Here is a 22,206-nt window from a genome sequence, read left to right on the forward strand (position 1 = left end):
TATTGAATTCACTGGGGTGGCACTGATTAACAAAATTATACAGGTTTCAGGTGCACAATTCTACAACACATCATCTGTACACTGTACTGTGTGTTCACCACCCCAAGTCCAGTCTCCATCATCAACATCTAGCCCCTCCACCCCCCCCCCCGCCCCATACACTCCTCCCTTACCCCAAAGTCCGTATTGTTTTCATAGAAAAGTAGTATATTCCTCACATCTATATATATAAAAGCCTAAGCAACTGGACGACCAGATGGCCAGATGACCAGCTGGTAGCTATGATGCTCACTGTCCACCAGGGGGCAGATGCTCACTGTAGGAGCTGCCCTCTGGTGGTCAGTGCACTCCCACAATTGGAGCACTGCTCAGCTGATAGACAGGTGCCAGATGCCGGCCTCAGGGCTGGTGAGCACAGATGCTGTTGCACAAGCCTCTCCCACGGACACCCCCCTGGGTGCCCGAGCTGCAGCTGTGTCAGGCGCAGCAGGGCGGGATGAGGGGGAGCGGCAGAGTGCTCAGCCTGGGCTCGGTCTCCTCTCTGGCCACCTGCTGCTTCATGCACTACTTCGTGCTGTGCGGGATCAACGCAGACAGCGGGCTGGAGCCCAGCGGGTGGCTGTGCGGAGGTCTACCGATCCCTGCAGGCTAGGCCGAGGGACCCCACCGGTGCATGAATCTGTGCACTGGGCCTCTAGTCTTTACAGCAGAGGCCCAGTGGGACCTGTTATGGACGTCCCATAAAGCAGCTGTTATGGGACGAAGGTCTGTGTAAGGCCTGTGGTTTCCCCAGCAGTGTCCACATCTCTCCTTCCATTTCTCAGCTCCAGGTGGAAGAATTAAGTGGGTGAAGTTTGCCTTGTTTAGTGCCTTCCTCTCCCCTCCTCCCTCACCTTTCCCCAGGCTCAGGCTCAGAGGCCTTCCCTGCCTGGCTCAGCGGCATCTCCTGTCTGGACCTTTGGGTCCCTTCTCCAAAAGTTGCTCGTTCTGGGACTTCTTCCCTCAAGATCCCACCAAATCATTGTCCGATGCGGACAGTTGTATGTTCCTTCCTTCTCAGTAAAATACGTGTCATTTCACGCGGGTTCGCAGGCCTCATGGCAGCCTTACAAGGCAGATATCTGGGGACAAGAGGAGCTTCTTAGCACCCCTAGCTCATATCATGAAAGCAGCCGCCTTGGCAGGGACGCTGCTCCTGAAATCCCAAAGGCATGAATGTTGCTGGGGAAGCGACAGCAGAAAGCGGGAACATTCTAGATCCTGTTTATTCAAATAGCTTTTCTGGGCTCTCACTATGGTCTTGCTTGGAGCTGTACTCGGTGCGGTTTAATTTTCAAATCCGATGGAGGGATGTGACAATGACAGTGGGATTCAAGGAAAGGTTGACCTAAGCCCAGGTTGGTCTCTAGGTTCCTAGGAGACAAGAAATGGTGGCTGTGCTTATTTTATCCATCGCTCATTGAGGTCTCAATCTGTTTCTAGTATGTCCTGTTAAAATTCTCAGGACCTACTCTCCCGTGAGTAGAAGTGGTAATTACATTTTCAAAGCTGTAAACTCAACACAATGGCATTGGAGAGGTTGTGGGAGGGAAGAATAAGTGTTTGGAGACACTTCTTGTGCTGGTGTTGCTCACACATCCATTTCTGCCCACATGGTGCCATACAGATTGCACCTTAGGGGTTCTGTGGGGTGTGTACTTTGTGTATCTGTGTGTGTGTGTGGGTGTGTGTAGGTGTATATATGGTGGAGGACATCATATGCTTTTTTTTTAAATTGCAAGTTAATCTGATCCTGAAAGTTGTTATATAGATACCACTTGGGAAATCAAAATCTTCTAGCATTTGTTTTGAATATAGAGACAATCTGTACAGCTATGTGGTCTCAGATTAGCTGCATCAATGTACCACGTGGAATAGACATCATCTCTCTTGGAAGTATCTGCTCCCTAACCACAGACACCATTTAAACAACATCTTCCTGCCTCCCTCCCCCCACCTCCTGCCAAGTGGAACCAGGAGTAGCAAATTCCTTGGCTGTGCAGCCCTAACCAGGTTCTTTCCTGGTGATGTGCACTAGGGCTGAAGGGTACAGAGGAGTCGAGGTGGCCTGGAGAAGATTCAGAGAACATTCCCCTTAGCTTCTCTCTCCTGATTTGGAAGTGTTACAACCTCTTCCTGTGTCCTTTTGGTAGTTATTCTTCACATTAAGAGGCATACACAATTTAAGTCTATATTTAATTTGATCTTTCCACCCTTTTCCTGCATAATCAAAACCCTCCAATCTTACATGTTATGTGTCCAGCACTTTAATCTCACCTCCTCTCTATATCTCTCAATATAGTCCTCTGTTACTTTTATCATCGACACTTGTTTAGATTTCCTTATATGATCACCAATTTCTTTGTTCACCGTCCTTCTTGAGACTAGTGACTTCGGGTTATACAATCTCAGAGGGACTTACCTTACAATGATTGGTATGTGTTCTGTGGACATAAAATGTATATTCTTTATATGAGATATCAGATTTCTCTTTCTCTCTAGTGTACAAATAACTTTGTTTATTTTATTATTCAATTTGTCTATGTCCTCACTGCCTTTTTAATCTATTGAATTTGTCAGATTCTTGAAAACATCCTAACTAATAGACCATCTCACAGGGTTTTGATTTGGGTATTACATAAAATTCTGGGTGTATACACATCAAACATCTAGCTCAGTGCTTTACTATTGAGCCTGTGTGAGCTTGATCTTCTCTTCTCTTCCCCTTCCCCTAATAATGATCTAAGCCTTTGATGACCGATGACATCATGGCATAAAATCCAGGCAATATTTTCATACCTAATATAATGGGAGGGGGGGTTCTGCAGTGTTGAAAGGTCTAAAATCAAGCTCTCATCAGGGCTATGTTCTGTCTCAAGGCCTCTCTCTTCCTAGGTGGCTGGCAATCCTTGGCATCCCTTGACTTGTAGCTGCATCCCTCCAGTCTCTGTCTTTGTTGTCATATGGCCTCCTTCCCGGTGTGTCTGTCCTCTTCTAAGGACACCATTCATTGGGCTAATATGATATGACCTCACTCTAAAACAATATGACCTCATTTTAATTGATTATACCTGCAAAGACCCGATTTTCAAATACGGCCATATTCTGAGGAGCTAGGTGGACATGATTATTTGGAGGACACTGTTCAACCCACTACCACAGTATGAATGATAATGAACTAATTTTCTGAATGAAGTCTGTCACTTTCCATCCCTTTGACGGGGACTAGCCCTCCCTGAAAGAAGATTTTAAGGTAATCTTGGGAGTAAAAGTCTTGGTAGGCTGTGTAGGGTAGAATGCTGCTGTAGGTGCAGTGGGCCATGACAGGGCAGATGTTCTAATAAAAGAGGGTCTGATGTTGCCTGCCAATCAGAAAAAAATCTACCTGCACACCCTGCAGGGCCCGGTAAAATGAACCTCCTCCTCCCCGCCTGCTTTGTATTCTTGTTAAAGAGCTCTGACTCAGAGGAAGACTACACTGCCAGCCAGGGACCTTGTTTGTGTTGAAGGGCACATGGGAGTAACAACCGGAGGGGAGGAATAAGGGCTGTGATGTTCATGGCAGAATTCGTGTAGAATCCGGGCCCACGCCTTTGTCTGTGGTGAACACATGGACTCGAGAATCTAGGGCAGAGTGACTGGCAAGTGAAGGGATGTTAGCAGGCAGAGGGAAAGGTTTGTCTTGGGAAGAATCTTTAGATGGCAGTTATTTATTCATTCAACAAACCCTCACAAAAGGCAGGCTCTGTACCAGGCACTGTGTTAGCTTGTGCGTCTACCCATCATATAACTCAAATACCAAATCTAGGCGTATTACTTACGGTTATCTTCTCCAAAAATGTGGGAAAGCGCCTGAAAACGACATAGCATTGCTTCAAGCTGGGTTAACGAAAGCAAGGGAGTGTTGATATAAGATAACTAGGCATGGGGCTCGGAGTTTAAAATGTCAGGGTTTGTATGAGGATCAGAGTGTCAGACAAGATCAACATGAAGTACAGGGAAGATGACTCTCAACTCTACTAACCTAAGATGATCCCTTAGCCAGAGTCACAGGTCACAGTAGGTGCTGTAGAAAGGTCAAGAGAAAAGAAACAGTAAGCCTCACCAGATAGTCAGGAAATGGTATTGCCTTGGGGCTTATGTAAAAAACAACTACTAAACGGAAAAACATTGAAACATCTTCCACTCAGACAATTGGATGCCTATAGTTGTGATTCTCACCTGGATGATTTCTTTCATTTCAAAAGTGTGTCTTTTGATAAAGGATCTCGGAATCACGTAGCGGCCAGGGGATTTCTTTCTCTCCACAGGCACCCAACCTATACATTCATTCATTCATTGGGCCACATTTTTGGAGTGCCCACAGGAGCCAGGCACCAGCTGATGGTGGAGTCACAGCATTTTTATTTATTTATTTTTATTTTTTAAAATATATTTTATTGATTTTTTTACAGAGAGGAAGGGAGAGGGATAGAGAGTTGGAAACATCCGATGAGAGAGAAACATCGATCAGCTGCCTCCTACACACCTCCTAATGGGGATGTGCCCGCAACCAAGGTACATGCCCTTGACTGGAATTGAACCTGGGACCTTTCTGTCCGCAGGCCGATGCTCTATCCACTGAGCCAAACCGGTTAGGGCTAGTCACAGCATTTTTAAACCACATTTTTAAGCACAGTGTTCAGTCCTTCCCTTTTGTGTCTCAGAGGAGGAACTAGCCCAGGATGCTGAAAGGCCTGGTCCTACATCCCCCCCTAGTCAGGGAACCAGCTCTTGGGAGCCACATCCGATGCCCTTTCTGCAAGGCCTTCATTATGGACTGAACGTTTGTGCTCCCGCCGCTCCTCCCCAATAATTCATATGTTGAAGACCTAATCTCCCATGTGGTGGTATTTGGAGGGAAGGCCTTTGGGAGGGAATTAGGTGGTACACGTGATTTTAGAGGAAATACTGACTTCTGCCAGAATAATTGCCATAGCAACCAGAGAACCCATCACCTGAACTGTATGCCACATAGTTTTATGTTTACTGTCTCCTACTTTAAGTGATAGATCAGAGGAAAAAATAAAAAACCCTGACAAAGGTCGGGTTAGAAAGCCATCATTTATTTATTAACACAGCTCTAAGTCCAGAAACAGCCTGACATGACAACTTTTCTATCTCGGTGTAGGTCCGCTCCCGACAATAGAGTGACAGGGTCGTGGATCCCCTTCCACAGACCAGAGATGTGCCTGCCCCAGGGTGGCCTCTTCAGGGACACCCCGCCATTCTGCCAGCCTTGCCAATGTGTGACATGGGGGGGAAGAGGGGGTAACCCCCCCCGAGGCAACCGCTCTGTGCTAATTCTACCCAAACCTCACCTCATCAAGCAGGAGGATCCATGAATCAGACCACAGATCAGAGAAAGAAAGAAAAGGCATTCGGAATAATTTTAGGGAGAGAAAGGATGGGCCACTTTCAGAACAAGAGAAAGGAGGAGAAGGAGAGAGAATATGAATTTTTCATCTTTCATTTTCCGACACTGTCTGCAGTTCACTCCTGATAAAGCAGTTTGGAATAAAGCTCGGGTGATTGGGCCTTTGGTTGCCATGGCAATTACTAGCTGTGTGCAGTCGCCTGAGGCTCCTCTAATTTCCCTACGGAAGCAAACACAAGGTCAGCCGAGGATACGAAGTGCCTGTCCCAGACTCCTGGGGACCAAGCTCGTCTCTGCCTGGCACCTGACCAAAATGTCTTTAAAATTCATTCGGTTTCTTAAGATATTAGTGGTTGTTTTGACATAAAATAAAAGGAGGCAGGTTGGAACTTTGGCACACAGGAAGTAGAATTTCATTTTTACGTAACTTAGTTATAATTTCTACCTTTATCTCAGAGGGGTGGTGGGAAAAATTAAACCGTTTTTAGGGATTACTCTATTCCCCCTGGGGTGGTGTGAAGGTTTTGGGGGAGGGTTGGCCACATACTGCCAGGTTTTGGGAGGGGATATCTGGGCCCACACTGAGACCTCCCTCCTTTCTGTCCAGATGGCCGTCTTTGGTCCTGCCCCTCTCTCCATTGCGCTGTCCCCTCTCGGGGTGTCACCTCTCTGAGATGCTACATGGGTCCTCTCTGCATGGGTATGGGAGGCAGGCAGCCCCCCATGGGGGTCCTGGGACTCCCCGGGGCTCTGTCCGTGAGGTAAGGCATCTATTTCACTCTCCAGAATTCACCAGACGCTGCTTTCATCATCATCCTTCAATCCCCTCAAGTATTTTCATCGTTTGTGGCTAGGGAGGAATCCTGCCTTTCAAGTTCCTTCCATACATTTTGTCTGCACCCAAACCTTCGTATTGCTCAGAGGCTTAGAATTTTAGAAACTTGAAATGTACTGAACATCTACTAAATGCTAAGTACTCTTCTAGGCTGTGGGGATATGGTAGTGAAAAAAAAACCCCACAAATATCCTTGAGATTATAGGGCTTATGTTCTAGCAGGGAGACAGACCATAGTCAATACATGTAACAAGAGGTAAGCAAAGATAGGAAAATAATACAATAATTAATAAATAGTGATGTAAGAATGAACTCTGCTTCATGTTCTCACAACTGTAAACCCCTTTTGCCCCACCCTGTGTATAGTGTGCTAGGAAAAGATGGATGCTAGGGGGAAATAGAACATGAGAAGAGGAAAGTGGAAGGGGAGCAGCAATTTTCAATAGAGAGGACGGGGCGGGTCTTATGGAGAAGGAGACATCTGAGCACAGACTTGGGGAAGGTCAAGGGAGTCAGCTAGGTGTGCATCTTGGGGGAGAGTGTTTCTGCTGAGGGGAGAGCTCCAGCAAAGGCCCCAAGTGAGAACATGCTTGCACTTGTGCAAAGACCAGCATGCAGACCAGTATGGCTGGAGTTGAAGGCGGGGGAGAGTACACAAGAGAGGTGTGTGGGGGTGTGTGTGTCTGTGTGTCTGAGTGGAGGGTCCCGTAAGCTCATTCAGGTCTTGGAAGCCTTGCCAGGACTGCTTTGTTCTGAGTGAGGCGAGGAATCATTGGAGAGTTTGGATCAGGAGCATAATCGGACCTAAGTTCTAAAAGGATCACTCTGACGGCTGTGATGAGAATAGACCGTAAGGGATAAGAGTGAAGATAAGGAGACACGTTAGAAAAACATTGCAGAAACTGAGACCAGAAGGTGAGAAGTGGTCAGATACTAGGGCAAAAGGTGATAGCCCTCTTCCACCTCCACCTGCTTTGTTATTATGTTCACTAAATTTCTGCCCTCTACCCCGCCATCCCCTGCACCCACAGGTGCCACCACAAACCGAAATCTTATATTTATCACGTGATCGGTTTTCCAGGAGCTTAGCCTCCCGAGCAGCGGAACACCCTTCAGGGATAATGCAGGTCACGGTTAGGTCTGTAGAGCTTCCTGGTAACACGAGTCATTTAAAAGTGCTATCTAGTAACTTGATTTTGCAAATGTCCTCGCCATTTGATTCGGATAATCTAAATTTTATTAAATCCTGAAGGACATGGTCCATGGCAGGCTGCACCAATGAAGACCTTAAATTGTTTTTGCTCTGTGTTCTGTAGCAATTTGTCTCCTGTAACTGCTATGTAACAGCCCAGCTTTGATCTCTGGGGGCCTCCGAAGCCTTTTGAATTAAATCTCAGCGATATCTTGGGTATATGTCCATATCCACTCTGCACAATGATTTGGAGAGTGTTGCTCTGGGTTAAAGCACAGGCATATTGGGATTATTGGAGCAGGATGGGCTGGGGATGGGCTGGCATCTTGCTATCATTCCAGCTGTTTTCTTTTCACATTCCTTCCGAATACAGAGATTTCTGCTGGGGAGCCATTGGAAGTGTGGTTGAAACTACTCTACACTTGAAAGAAAGTTTATCTCTTTATTTCCACTACTTCAAGTAGTAGTCAAATATCTTTGTTTTTAATCTTGTTTTGTAAGTCTCCTTAGTTTATTAGGTGCTAAGCCAATAAGATTGTTGGTTGAGCACAATAGACATCAAGTCTGGCCAAAAGAATGGGAACGAGACCACAGAAATGGTGAGATGGCTAGAGAATCAGGCTCCAAGGACAGGTGGGAGCCAAGGGAGGAAGGGAAGGTCAAGGTCAGTGCAATGGACTGAATGTTTGTGTCCCCCCAGTTCATAGGTTCAAAACCTAACTCCAATGTAATGGTATTGGGAGGGTGTCTTTGGGAGGTGATGAGGGGGCGAGGGTGGAGGCTTGATGAATTGGATAAAGGAGACCTCAGAGAGCTCTCCCGTCCTCTTCCTGCCCTGTGAGGGTACAACCAGAAGTTAGCAGTCTGCAATCTGGAAGAGGGCTCTCAGCAGAAACTGACCAATTTCTTTGACCCCCAATAGTCAATCTGGGTCAAATCCTTTTGATTCTTTACAATGTCTCTTGGCCCCTCATTTGTCATTGTTAATTATGCTGTCTTTGTTTAGACCCTGGTGCCATCTGGGATATTTAAAACTCCTAATTAGTCTCCCTGACTCTAGTTTCTTTATACTCCAGTTCATCTTACACAGTGTTTGCCAAACCCATCTAATGACCTGGCTTTTAAAAAGTGTCTGTAGCTAGCAGATCCAACACCAGGTCTTCACCCTGATGTTAAGCACCCCTACTGTCATCATCTTCATCTCCCCAGGTTAGTCTACCTACATCATGCTCCCATCTAGTATATTTCCTTTCACCTTTGGTTAGACCCTTTCAATCGCTCCTCACTCTCTGAAGGAATAAGTTTCCTCTCTGAAGCATGGCACAGGTGGCTTTCCCGACCTGTGCCTGCCTACATTTGACCTCCACAGAGTGTCAAGCTGTTTTATGCCTCAGTGCCAATTATATGTGCTCTTCTATTCTTTCAACTAGAATGCCTGTCCTTAAACATTCCTTGAATGTTTAACTCATTAATTTTCCATAACCACAGAGTACCTAATGTATGCCACACACTGTCTTGGATGCAGGGAGCTGGTCAGATAAGATCCCTGCTCATGGATCTTATGTTCAAGAAGGAGGAGACCAACAATTAATTGGAAATGAATAAATGAAGTACTTTTATTTATTTTTATTTTTTAAAAAAATATTTTATTAATTTTTTACAGAGAGGAAGGGAGAGGGACAGAGAGTCAGAAATATCGATGAGAGAGAAACATCCATCAGCTGCCTCTTGCACACCCCCCACTGGGGATGTGCCCGCAACCAAGGTGACATGCCCTTGACCAGAATCGAACCTGGGACCCTTCAGTCCACAAGCCGACACTCTATCCACTGAGCCAAACCGGCTAGGGCTAAATGAAGTACTTTTAAAGAAATAAAACAATATATGCTAGAAAGCAGACAAAGGGAGTGGCCACTTACCCTGGTGTTCAGAGAATGTTCTCTCAGAGAATGTGCCATTTGATCTGAGACCCAAATGAGAGGAGAAACTAGACATGCAAAGATCAGGGAGGAAGGCCCTAGGCAGGAAAAGTTGGTATACTAGAAGAACAAAGAGAAGCCCAGAGTGGCTGAAGTATAGAAAATGAAGGGGCGAATAATATAGATGAGGTCAGAGAATTGATAAGGGCTAGATCACATATTTTTTAAATAATCTATAGAAAAGAGTTTGGATTATTTTGCTTCCTCTATTGAACCTTCCTTGACCTTCTTTCACTAATTCTTTAAGTACTATAATTTGATCCTGAGTGATTCTACTACTGAGTACACCTAGCTGGCCACTCAGCATTCTCATCTCAACTTGCTTTGTGGATAAGAGGTTATTATTATTTCATGTATTCTTAGAAAATGAAACCAACTCTGTTTCTTTGTTTAAAGAGAAAATATAATTGAAAAGGCAATGAGGATATGCACAGGAAACATGTAGTTCTCAATGAACACATTATCCATATTTGCAAATTTGGGACTCCAAACGTCTCCTGATATTGTCCTCTTGAATGTCAAAGGTCTCCAGTACTGTCACTTACCATCCTTAGTTATCTGGTTATCTATTTTTCAACTAAATTATAAACTCCTTCAAAAGTAGGTTTTATATATGGAATTACTTTGTCTACACATGGCAATTTCCATAAAGCACCAAACACATGTCTGGCTTCATGGTAGGTAATTATTGTCTCTCTTTTCACTTTGAAGATTTTTGCTTACACTGAGAGGGATTGTGTAAAGACGGTGCGTAGTAAATAATGGTCATTTTTATGACCATCCAGTATTTTGGGGGGAATTTCCCAAGACAAAATCCCCCCACCCCGCCCCCCCGCCACACTGACCAAGGTTAGAAGCCAGACTTCCTTTCCCAGCTTCCCCTGCAGCTTGGGTGCAGACAAGTGATCTTGACTTCTCTGATCAGAGGCACCCATGTGCCACTTTAATTTGGAAGAAAGTGAAAAGGAAAGAGCTGTTTCCTAGAATCCAATTTCCAGATAATGGAGAAGTGAGACATTTCAGCTTTCAATAGCAGAGGAGGGAGAGTTCTGGCATCCAGAACCTGGGCTCAGCGGCGGGAGCCACAGTGTCTGTACCCAGGGACAGTAACTGTCTTTGCTGGAGCTGCCCTGCAGCGTGGCTTGCATGTTCATTTACTCTTATTCTGACTCTAGCCCTCCAGGAATTTCTGTAAGTGACCTCATATCCGTTAATAAATTCCATTTCTGTGTAAATTGCTAGAATGCATTCTATTTTTCTCAACGAAGACCTCTGACTGATGCGGGCAGGGTGGAGGAAGCAGGGAGACTTTCAATTAAGCCGTAGGGTGGAAAACGAATCAGGAATTAAAAACAAAACCTCTGCAAGTTATAATTTAAGCCAGTGGGAGCATGATAGCTGATTTACAAAAATCCAATTTGCTCACCACCTCTTGGAGAGCAAAACTATTGAAATAACATTGCTTTAAAATGGAAGGTAGGTATTTGGCAACTAGAAATTTATAAAGACATTTTGACTGAAAAGCACCCCAGTGGGACGCTGAATAGGCATGTAAACTAAGGCTACTCTCTCACTTACATTGAAACTGACACACTGCTTGATGGTATGCATCCTTTTCCAAAATAAGCTGTTTTCCATTCACCCTCAGACCTCCCACGCATGTATAATGCCATGGGAGTGTTTCTACATTGCGTTTCTGGCAACTGAAGGGAAGGTTTTGAACTACGTGGCAAAGCTGGTATTCTTGTATTATAAATAATGCAGGTCCCCCACCCCAACGTCCACCGTCCACCCCCCCCACACACACACCCTGGGACTGTTTTTACATCCTGTTCTTTATATATATTTTAATGTAATCACGGTACTAGGTATGATCTAGTTCCGCTAGTTGGGTTCTCAGATAAAGCTAGCATCAATCCTGGGCTAAACCCAGAGCTTCAGTGAATCCTTACTTAATCAATAACCCTATGAAGAAAGTATTACTTCTCACATTTTACAGATGATGAAACTGAAACTCGGGAAGCTGATGTTACTTGCCCAAGTACTTGGGTTGTGAAATTAATGCAGTAGACCACTGTCTTAGTCTGTCCAGGCTGCTGGCATGAAAGCAGAGACTAGGCGGCTAAGACAATAGAAATTTCTCACAGTTCTAGAGGCTGGAAGTCTGAGATCAGGGTTCTAGCCTGGTTGGGTCCTGGGTTGCAGATTCGGACTTTTCGCTGTATCCTCACATGGTAGAAAGAGAGGAACCAAGAGAGCTCTCTGAGTTCTCTTTTACAAAGGCATTAATCCATCCTCAGGGCTTCATCCACGTGACCTAATCATCTCCCAGAGACCCCCACTTCCAAATACCATCACATTGGGGGTTAGGATTTCAACATATGAATTTTGGGGGAACGCACAGCTTTAGTCCTTAATCATTACCAAAGCATTTAATATATATATATATATATATATATATATATATATATATATGAAAAAATCAGAGTACATTGTGGTTCTCAGGGGTCTTATTTCATGAAACTATAATTTCAGTGTTGTTTTTTTTAAAATACATGCAGATATAAGTACAGGGTAGTGATGTAAAATACATTGCTTAATGTGAGTTGCAATAATTGATTTCAGGCCAATTGCTTCATGTTACAGGAAAGGAAATTGAGGCATGGAAAGATTAGGTGGGCCAAAATTACTCATCTGTTTAGAAGCTAGCAATGAATGAAGGTGGGCTCTAGTACAATATGACTTGTAATTTGGACATAGACATGCATATGCATAGACAGTCGACCACGTGAAGACCCAGGGAGAAGATGGCTGTCTGTAAGAAACCAAACCTGCCTAGAACTTGATCTTGGACTTCTAGCCTCCAGAACTGTGAGAAAATAAATTTCTGTTGTTTAAGCTGCACAGCCCATAGTATTTTGTCATGGCAGCCCGAGCTGACCTTAAGCAGGAGGGGAAGAAGGAAACGAGGTGAGGGCACAGAGGCCCCAGGGGCCAGATCATGCAGCGCGTTGAAGGTCATGGTAAAGGCTTTAGATTCTATCTGAGAGAGGTAGAAAGTGATAGGAGGAATGACATGACTTTTAAGGTCTCATTCTTGCTGTCAGGAGCCAAGGGTGGAGTGGATCACAGGATCCAGGTGAGAGATGGCGAAGGCTTGGATCGGGGTGCAGCAGCAGAGCCAGGGAAGAGTGAGCACATCCTGGGTGGATTTTGGAAGGGGAGCTGCCAGGGTTTTGCTGATGGACTAGATGTAGAGCGTGAGACATAGAAAGGAGTTGCACATGCCTCTATGGCTTTTTGGTTTGAGTAACTGAGACATTTGATGAAGGAGAGAAGCCAAGAGTTGAAATTAAGCTTGACATTTCCATTAGTCATCCAAGTGGAGATGTTGAGGAGACAGTTGGATACAAGAGTTGGGGTTTAGGCTAGATCATTTGGGAGTCGTCAGTGAATAGGTGGTATTTAAAGCCATTACACTGGATGAGATTACCTAGGAAGTAAATGTAGAGAGAGAAGAAAAGAGATCGGATGACTGGACCCTCCAAACTTTGGGGATTGGGGAAAGCAGCAAAGGAGGCTAAAGAGTGGCCAATGGATAAGAAGGAGGCCAAGAGAAGGACAGGTGTGCTGGAAGCCTAGTGGAGCGTGTTTCAGGAGGGAAGGTGCTCGACAGTGCAAAGTGAGTCTTCTGATGGAGTAGGAGAGCTCACAATTGATCTCCACACTTAGAATTCCTTCACTGGAGCGAGAGGGATGAAAATCTGATCTGAGTGGGATCAAGAAAGACTGGAAGGAGAGGCAGCAGAGTCAGTGAGAGAAGATAACCCCTTTCAAGGAATGTTTCTGTAAAGGGGAGAGAGAAATGGGCAGTGTTTGGATTAGAGATATGAGGTCAAGGGAGGTTTTCATTTCTACATTTTGCTTCGTTTGTATTCCATCATATTTGTACCCTGATGGGAATGATGCAGGAGAAAGGGGGAAGCTTGGTGATGCAGGACAGAAAGGGACCATTGCAGGAGGTCGGAGAGGAAGTGTTCTGGTAAAAGGTTTGACAGCTTTATCCAGAGTAACAGGAGGGAAGACAGAGCATTAGGGCCCAGGCACTACTACCTGGAAAGATGTGTCAGTGGGAGCATGTGACGTTCTCTTCTGATTGCTCCTCCTGTTTCAGGGAAATAAAGGGCATCACCAGCTGGGAGTGAGGGGAAGCGGGGAGATAATGGAGGTTTGAGGAAAGAGGAGAAAGTGTGAAGTGATCATTCTGATTAGTGCGAGATAGAATTGCCAACCAGCAGTCAGAGCCCTTTGGGGATCTACGAGGAACTGAATGTGCAAACAGCCAGCATGGCATTAAGCTTTTCTCCAGCCACGTTCAGTGGTTCTGTTGCAGAAGCAGAATAGGGAGAAGGCTGGGGTTTTTCAAGGAGAGTCCAAAGGAGAAAGAGAATGACAAAGGCAAGGGAGTGACGATGATGACACACTGTTGGGTCCAAGCCTGGATGTGGAGTGAGGGACAGTGGAGGAGATGCAGGGTCAGTGGTTTGGGGTGCCAGTGAGGCTGAATCAGGGAATAACAACATGTAAGTCATCCTCCCTCTGTCAATGGGGTCAGGTTTTAGACCAGGCTTATGATCCAGGCTTCTTTTATTCCTACGGAATTAATTATTTTTCAAGAGATTGGGATCCCTTCTGCAGAGGGAACACTCCTGACACTCCTCCTACCAGATATGGGGTACATCTGGGATCCTTGCTTCATATTTTGAAACTCAGTATATCCAACGTGAAGTTTCTGGGTGACATGCTACATCTGTGTTTACCGTTAACTCCTCCCTATCTCCCACCTCTCCCTCTAAATACCTTCTTACAAGCAAGGTGATTCACCTGAGTTGGATGTCTTAGTTAAGAAAGCTATTAAAAATCAAACTGTAATGTGAATAAAGTGCAGGCTCAATTTAGGTACCACCTCATTAAAAAATTGGCCTTTATAGCCTATTAGTGGCCTGGTACATGGATTTGTGCACATTGAAAGGAAATTAATTAGACAAAATATTTTAATATCGCTATTTGCCCTTTCTCTATAATAGAAGTGTCAACCAAATTTACAATCGACAATGACAGATGGAAACACACACGTGTGATTGGCACCAGCAAGAGCTTTATATATATCACACATGTGCAAGTAAACTTAGCCTTTTATAGATATATAATAAACTTGCTTAATTAGACCTGCTTTCTGATTTAGCTAAACATTTTCCATCCCACTGAAGCACCCCAACTTCTCTTTCAGGTAATTGTCAGCAACACAGCAGTAAATATCAACATGAAGCAGATTATTATTGTAGATCACGCAGGGAGAACAAAGGGTGGAATATTTAACTGCAGCAGTGTTTGACTATATTCTGTGCAGTGAGAAAACCTGAAGTCATTTTCAAGGTCCACCATTTCTTACTTCTTTTCAGTCAGGTCAAGTTTGTAAGCTTTCTAAACCTCCGTTTTCTGGCTAATGAAAAGAAAATAGGATTCCACTGAGTCTCCTAGCTACCTACTCCAGGACTTCTGTGAGGGTCAAATAAGATGAGGTACGGGAAAACGCTTCACAGACATTCGGTTACAGCGTAAAATGTTTCCACCTGGCTATAAAGCAAGTCGTGTTCTTGGGCTGAAGAAACTGCAAGGAGGCTAGTCAATAGGGAGAGAAAGGCGGGCGTTGCTACATGATGTCATTACCCAGATGGTCAGACACTTAGCATATTAGCCTTTTATAGATATAGATAATTAGGAGAGAAAGAGCCCACTATTGATCCAAATGGGATAGAGAAGCAGGAGAATGAATTGAGGGCCAAGGGGATGGGGAAGTACCTCCATGGATGCTATTCCTCTAAGAGGTGCTTCTTTTCCTTCTCTCCCTGTTACTCCAGCCAGTGGTAGCCTCTAGTCCTCAGGATTAGCCTCCACCTTTGTGGACCCTCCATTGCAGCCATAAGGTGCAGGGGGGTTAGGGCAGAACCCAACATCCAGTGCTGGTGTGAGTGGGTGAGCCTGGGGCCCTATTAAAACCATGAGGTAAATCATAGCCTCTCTACTCTCTCGCCCTCTCCTTTTCCAGGACTTTGATCCAAAGCAAAAGACACTTCACTGAGTGTCAAGGCCAACCTTCAGAAAAACAGAAAAGGGAACTGACAAACAATAGGGGTGGCAGTCTCTTCTGAGGCATTGCCCACTGCAATCCTGTAGAGCTGGCTCTAGCCACAGTCCCTGACATACTTTTTCTAAGAGAAAGAGGAAATAGAGCTGCAGTGACACTTGCCCAAGGGCTGCCATACCCAGAACTGCTTTTGAGTCCCCAAAGTGGCTGTGCCATTTTTGCCATTTGCGTTCTGCTGCAAGGCTATCACAGTGTCAAGTTGTGATCCTATGGGGGAGCAGCCACATCCATGTTCAACTAATATTTATCTCTTTTTTTTTTTTAAATTCATAATTACTAGAAAGTAAGCTCCATGAGAGCTAGAATTTTGTCTATTTTTCTCATTGCTATATCCCTAGTGCCTAGAAAATTGTCTGGCACATGGAAGGTGCTCATACTGTTTGAGTGTTGCTGATGGCTTTCCAACATCTATCTCTAACACAGCACAGTCCAATAGAGCCTTCTAGAATGAGGGAAATGTTCTATGTATGTTCTATTCAATATGGTAGCCACTAGCCACAGGTGGCTATGGAGCACTTGAAATGTGGCTATTGCAATTAACAAACTGGATTTTAAAATCAATTTAATTTAAATGAATCCAAGTCTAAATGGTCATACGTGGCCAGTGGCTACCATAATGGACAACACAATGAATAGCTTGTCACTCAAGTTATGGTCTACGGACCAACAGCTTGGCATTACCTGGAAGCTTGGGAGAAATTCAGAACCTTAGGCTCCTCCCTTGACTTACAGAATCAGAATCCGTATTTTGTTCCCATGTTTTTGTATACACATCAACGTCTCAGAAGCTCTGCTCTAACAAACATTAGCACTTTCACATTATTGGCTTGAACTTCACAAAACATTTGCATTGTGGTTATCATTCTTCCCATTTACAGGTGATGTCATTGAGCCTCTGAAAGGTGATGTGATTTGCTCATAACCAGAAACAGAAGAGACTGCGTCTCCAAGCCCAGCATTTCTTCCGTTTCATTCTCTGTTCGTACTGTTGGGATGGAAGGCAGCAGGCTCGTTCCAAGCAATGTCAGTACCACTCTTTCTTCCAGTGCTGCCTTTAAATGGAATAAGATTACAGCACTTCACTGCTGGAAACATGAGCTAGGGATGTAAGTGATAGTGGAGATGGATTGTGGAATGGGATAGAATTGTAGCTATTGGCTTCCTGTCTCTTCCTCAAGTGCAGCTGAGTGAGCAGGAATTAAGACAAGGCCAGATGTAATGTCAGGCTGGCTTTTACCCAGAAAAAGTGGTCCTTTTATTGCTCAGGATCTATTGCTATAGATAAAGCAACCTGCAGCTACCTGTTTTCTTTTGCTTGTTATTTCATCATGTGGAAAGTTGGAGAGATTTTTAACAATTTGGAGATTAAATATTGATTGGCTTGGTTAAAAATTACTTTTGGGAAGTCCCAAGAGTGTGTATGTGTATGGATGAATGGCTGAAGGTGAGGTAAAATGACAGACAGAAATGAATAGTGGTTTCAAGTATGAATCCCAAATCAAGAAAAGGTCATAAGGACCAAGACTGTAAATTATAAGACTTGTTTTCCTGTCTAGCAATCTGCCATAGTGGTATCTCTCTGTAGAAAACTCCAGGTTCATATTAAATAAATACATAAATGTATTTAATGACAGCAAGTGAATCTCCCAAGCAAAGTTAAAAAGTCTGGCCCTAGCTGGTTTGGCTCAGTGAAGAGAGCGACGGATGGTGGACTGGAGGTCCCTGGTTCAATTCCGGTTAAGGGCACGTACCTTGGTTGCAGGCTCCATCCCCAGCCCTGGTGGGGGCATGTGTGGGAGGCAACCAATCGATGTGTCTCTCTCAGGTCCAAGTTTCTCTTTCTGTGTCTCTCCCTCTCCCTTCTACTCTCTTAAAAAGAAAATCAATGGAAAAATATCCTTGGGTGAGGATTAACAAAACAAAAAGAAGTCTGCAGTAAGTATGTGCTGGTCAGTCACTGAGTTTTCACTGTGTTCACTTTCTTCTTCAGAGCAACCCATTATCTGATCAACTTACATGACTTCAATTGGCCTTGTCTTTGTAGAACCCAAACCCTTAGGTGAAGGGCCTTGTTACAAAAAATAATATCTAAAGCTATATGTATGTACTCCTGGCTTGCAAACGAGTAGTGAGAGAGAACAAGCAAAGGAACAAGTAAGTAAACAAATAAACAGGGAAAAAAGTAAAATAATAATAAGATTCAGAGTTATCAATCAAAGCTTGAAATAACGGACATCACCTCCTTCTGGCCCACCCATCCCGTGACCGGCTCCCCCTCTGTTCTCTGTCACGGAGAATGGTTACTCCTTCACCCAGGCCCTTGAACTGGGAGCCCTGCAGTCACTATGAATTTATCTCTCTAGGCATCCCTCACTCATCTCTCTCTCACACCCTTCACATTTAATTGATCATCAAGTCTGGGCAACTCTAGCTTTTGAATAACTCCATTCTATCATTTCCATTCTTAGGGTCATAGTTCAGGTCTTTATCATTTTACCTGTAATTCTGCCTCCTAACTACTCACTTCCAATTCCATCTTTAATCTCAATCCCTTATCAATTGATCATTTCTGCAAAAAATAGGAAACTGAGTAGCAAGGATAATTAAACAATCATCTATAGTTCTATCATCCAGCATTGTCATGTTTGCATTGTCTTTCACACAATTATATTACAGTTCTAGATAACATCCCCTTTATTCACGAACTCCTTTTCTAATCCCCCTTCCTGCTCCTCCAGAGGCAATCAGCATCATGAGTTTGGTGTGGTTTATAAAGCATGGTAGATTTTCTTATTTTTTTTCAACATAATTTATTGCCTCCTCATTCTACTGTTCTTCCTTGAGGCAGAACATAAACCCACCACAGTTGAATAAAACTTGTCAGAGTTGAGCAGGGCCATGGCCAACCTGCAGCCTTCATGTAATGTGAGTAAAATATACATATTTGTCATTGTAGTCCACTAAGATACTGGGGTTATTTGTTACATGGCACAAGCTGATTAATTAAAAATATTTATGTATGTGAAGGTTGACAAAATGAATGCAAATGTATCAATTGTGTTCTTCTTGTATGTCTTGATATATATGTATACACAAGCAATATGTGTTTTATGTTTGTTATCTGTTCCAAGGCTTACACAAATGGTTCTCTATATGTTTCTCTGCATCATAATATTTACACAAATGGTTCTCTATATATTTCTCTATATCATAATATTTATGCTCAAGATTTATGTGGGATATCTCTCCAGGTGGATGTGGCTGGGTCTAGATCATTCCCTTTAACAGCTGTCAGAGAAGTCTCTCTAAGTCACACATTTGGTTCTGTCACTTCTCTGCCCCAAAGGGCTCACAGCTGAAGGCAGTCACAAACAGTACTCCCCGAAGCTGGGCAACGAGCTCTCCCTGAAAGGGGACCTCTGTGATGCATCACAGCGACCACCACAGTCCACGCATGTGCAGTGGGATCCGCCTTTCTTCAAATATTTCCAGAAGCAGCTCTTTCCACAGTCTAGTGGGCCATATTCCAGGATGAAACTTAGAAGAGGGAGGGTAGTGAGATGAACGAGAGCCCCTGCTGCTGTAGCTGGTCTTAGAATCACAATAGATACTCATCATCTCTCTCTGCCATCCCTCCCAGTTTCCTTTCACCCTCAGCCACCACGCTGCTGCCCTCAGTGGCTTACCTGGTGATGGAACCCAGACTGGCATCCCTGAGGGATGTGTGCCTCTGGTCACCATGACCTTCTCAGGCTGGGCTTGCCTCATCCGTACACTTATCATTGACATGGTGCAAGTAGCAAGGAGCGCTCAAGTGGATCATCTTGTTGTCAAACGAATCCTTCCATGCCCCCATCTCATGGCAGTAGCCCAAGTGGTTCTGCACAGGAAAAAGCACATGAGACGCAGGAAGCTAATATTCAACCATTCCCGGAGATAACCAGACCATTAATTTGGTTTCCTTTCCCTTGCCCAATATAGGCTTATTTAAAAATTCTGGTTATAATTGTATGTATACAAAAGTCTATGTATGTATGTCTACATAGATCAGAGGCTCTAGAAAAATATAAGGGGTACCATACAAATCACCCAGAGGGAAATACTATTATCCTTTTAATATCTTTCTTTGCAGTCTTTATTTCTGTGATTTTTCTAAAATGTAAAAGGAGACGTGTATATAGAATTTATTATCCCGCCTCTTTTTAATGTGACAGTATATTGTGAATATTTCCAAACCCCTCTGTCTTTACATATTCAAAAAGTGGCAAAGGAACCAGGCTTTTGTGATTACTTCTAGACAGCATTCTTCAAAGTAATTTTTCTGATAAGAACTGGTTGACTTGGTAGATTAAAAAAAAAAATAACAGCGATTTCTCTTTAGAAAGCAAAAAGTGGCATGCATAACACAGAACACATGCAATCATGACTGCCAGAATAATACATGCATTATCTCATTTAATTCAGAACCCTATGATGAGTTCAGTGTGCATTATCACTATGACTGCAGAAATTGAGACACAGAGAGATTAAATCACTTGTCAGATTCACACAACTCGACCACAGAACCAAATTTCAAATCTAGGTTTCCTGCCCTCAAATCCCACACTTGTAACTACTAAATGTGGTTAAGACAGATGTCCCGGGGCGACAAGCCCAGAAGACACAGCTCTCAGGGACCGAAGGAAGTTTGGCAGAGCGGGGGAGTCTGGGACAGCCAGAGCTGTCAGTCAAGGTGAGAAGGCCACATTCAGAGGGCTCACCTGAGGTCCCAGGAACTCTGACCTGCAGGCAGGTGAAGGAGGGCGTGGCAGCATCTCAACACAGGAGCTGGAGCTCCGAGGGGGAGGTCACAGGGAAGCACATGGTAGGAGGACAGCCACCCTCTGGGGAAGGACAGGGCCCAGGTCTGAGAGTGGGGCGGGGGGAGGGGGGGGAGGCGGGGGGGAGGGGCGGGTGGAGGAAGATGGTTGGGGACAAAGGTAGGTGGGGTAGAAAGTCAGGCAGCCAGGATTCCCTTCCCTTTCCTTCCCTTTCCTACCTTCTACCCTGGGTTACCCTGCCTCACTGTGACAAGGCGAGGGAAGCTGGTTAGAAAAGAGTGGAGATGAGCCCTAACCAGTTTGGCTCAGTGGATAGAGCGTGGGCCTGCGGACTGAAGGGTCCCAGGTTCGATTCCGGCCAAAGGCACATGCCCTGGTTGCGGGCTCGATCCCCAGTAGGGGGTGTGCAGGAGGCAGCCGATCAATGATTCTCTCTCATCATTGATGTTTCTATCTCTCTACCCCTCTCCCTTCCTCTCTGAAATCAATAAAGAAATATATATTTAAAAAAAAAAGAAAGAAAAGAAAAGAGGGGAGATGAAACAGCGGTACCCAACAAAACAGATTGTACACATTTACCAAAGGACTAGAAGGCTCCTTGCAGCATTATTCAAACAGCTCCTAACTGGAAACTCTACAAACGTCTACCCAATGGGATGCATGAGTAAACGGTGGTGTAATCACCCAGTGTTGTACCATGCAGCAGTGACTGTGAACTAGCTACACTTTCATGCAGCAACGAAGTGGGCGAATCTTGCAAACCTGATGTCCAGTGAACACAGACACGGAACCATACATTCTGTAAGCTTCCATGCGTGAGTAAAGTATCAAAACAATGAAACTTAGATGTAAGGTCATGCTTAGGAGATGGGGGAGGAGTGACTATGAGGAGTCATGACGGGGCTCTTAAGGGGCTTGTGATGTTCTTTTAAAAAATGTGAGTGCAGCCCTAACCGGTTTGGCTCAATGGATAGAGCGTCGGCCTGCGGACTGAAGGGTCCCAGGTTCGATTCTGGTCAAGGACATGTACCTTGGTTGTGGGCACATCCCCATAGGAAGTGTGCAGGAGGCAGCTGATCGATGTTTCTAACTCTCTATCCCTCTCCCTTCCTCTCTGTAAAAAAAATCAATAAAATATATATATTTTTAAAATGTGAGTGCAGATTGCATTGATGCATTTGAATTATTTTATCTAAAACTCAAACAAGGATTTATTAGATTAAAACTAAGAACAGATGAAGGAGAAAGAGAATAAATGAACAAGGGCTGCAGCAACAACAGAGGAACCCAAGTCATGGTGATGAAACATTTCATTTCACTCAACTTTCATCTATGGGTAGAAAACGGCACATTTGGGGCCATCTGTTTCTAGGCAGTTACCTCCAAAAGTGTCCTTGCCCAGTGATCATGAGCGAATTGGCCAGGGAGAAGTTTCATGCTGGGGGATAATTTACAATTGTTGCAACGCACTTTGGACGATTCGGAGCTCCGGGCTGCAGGGCACGATTCCAAGTGGCTTTGAAGTGGTATTGCATTATTTCCAGGTAATGCAAGTTGACAAGGCCTCTAAATTAGGCAACTAACTAGAAAATGAGGTCAGAAAGTCAGTTTTATTAGGAGCCAGGAATCTGGTCTAAAAGACTTCTGTTTGTGGTCAGGGCAAGGGTGGGCAGTAAGTACTCTTGCCACTCAGGGAAGGAATGAAGATGATAGAAGG

This window comes from Cnephaeus nilssonii (genome assembly GCF_951640355.1).
Source record: "Cnephaeus nilssonii genome assembly, chromosome: 4".
In the NCBI taxonomy this organism is placed as follows: Eukaryota; Metazoa; Chordata; class Mammalia; order Chiroptera; family Vespertilionidae; genus Cnephaeus; species Cnephaeus nilssonii.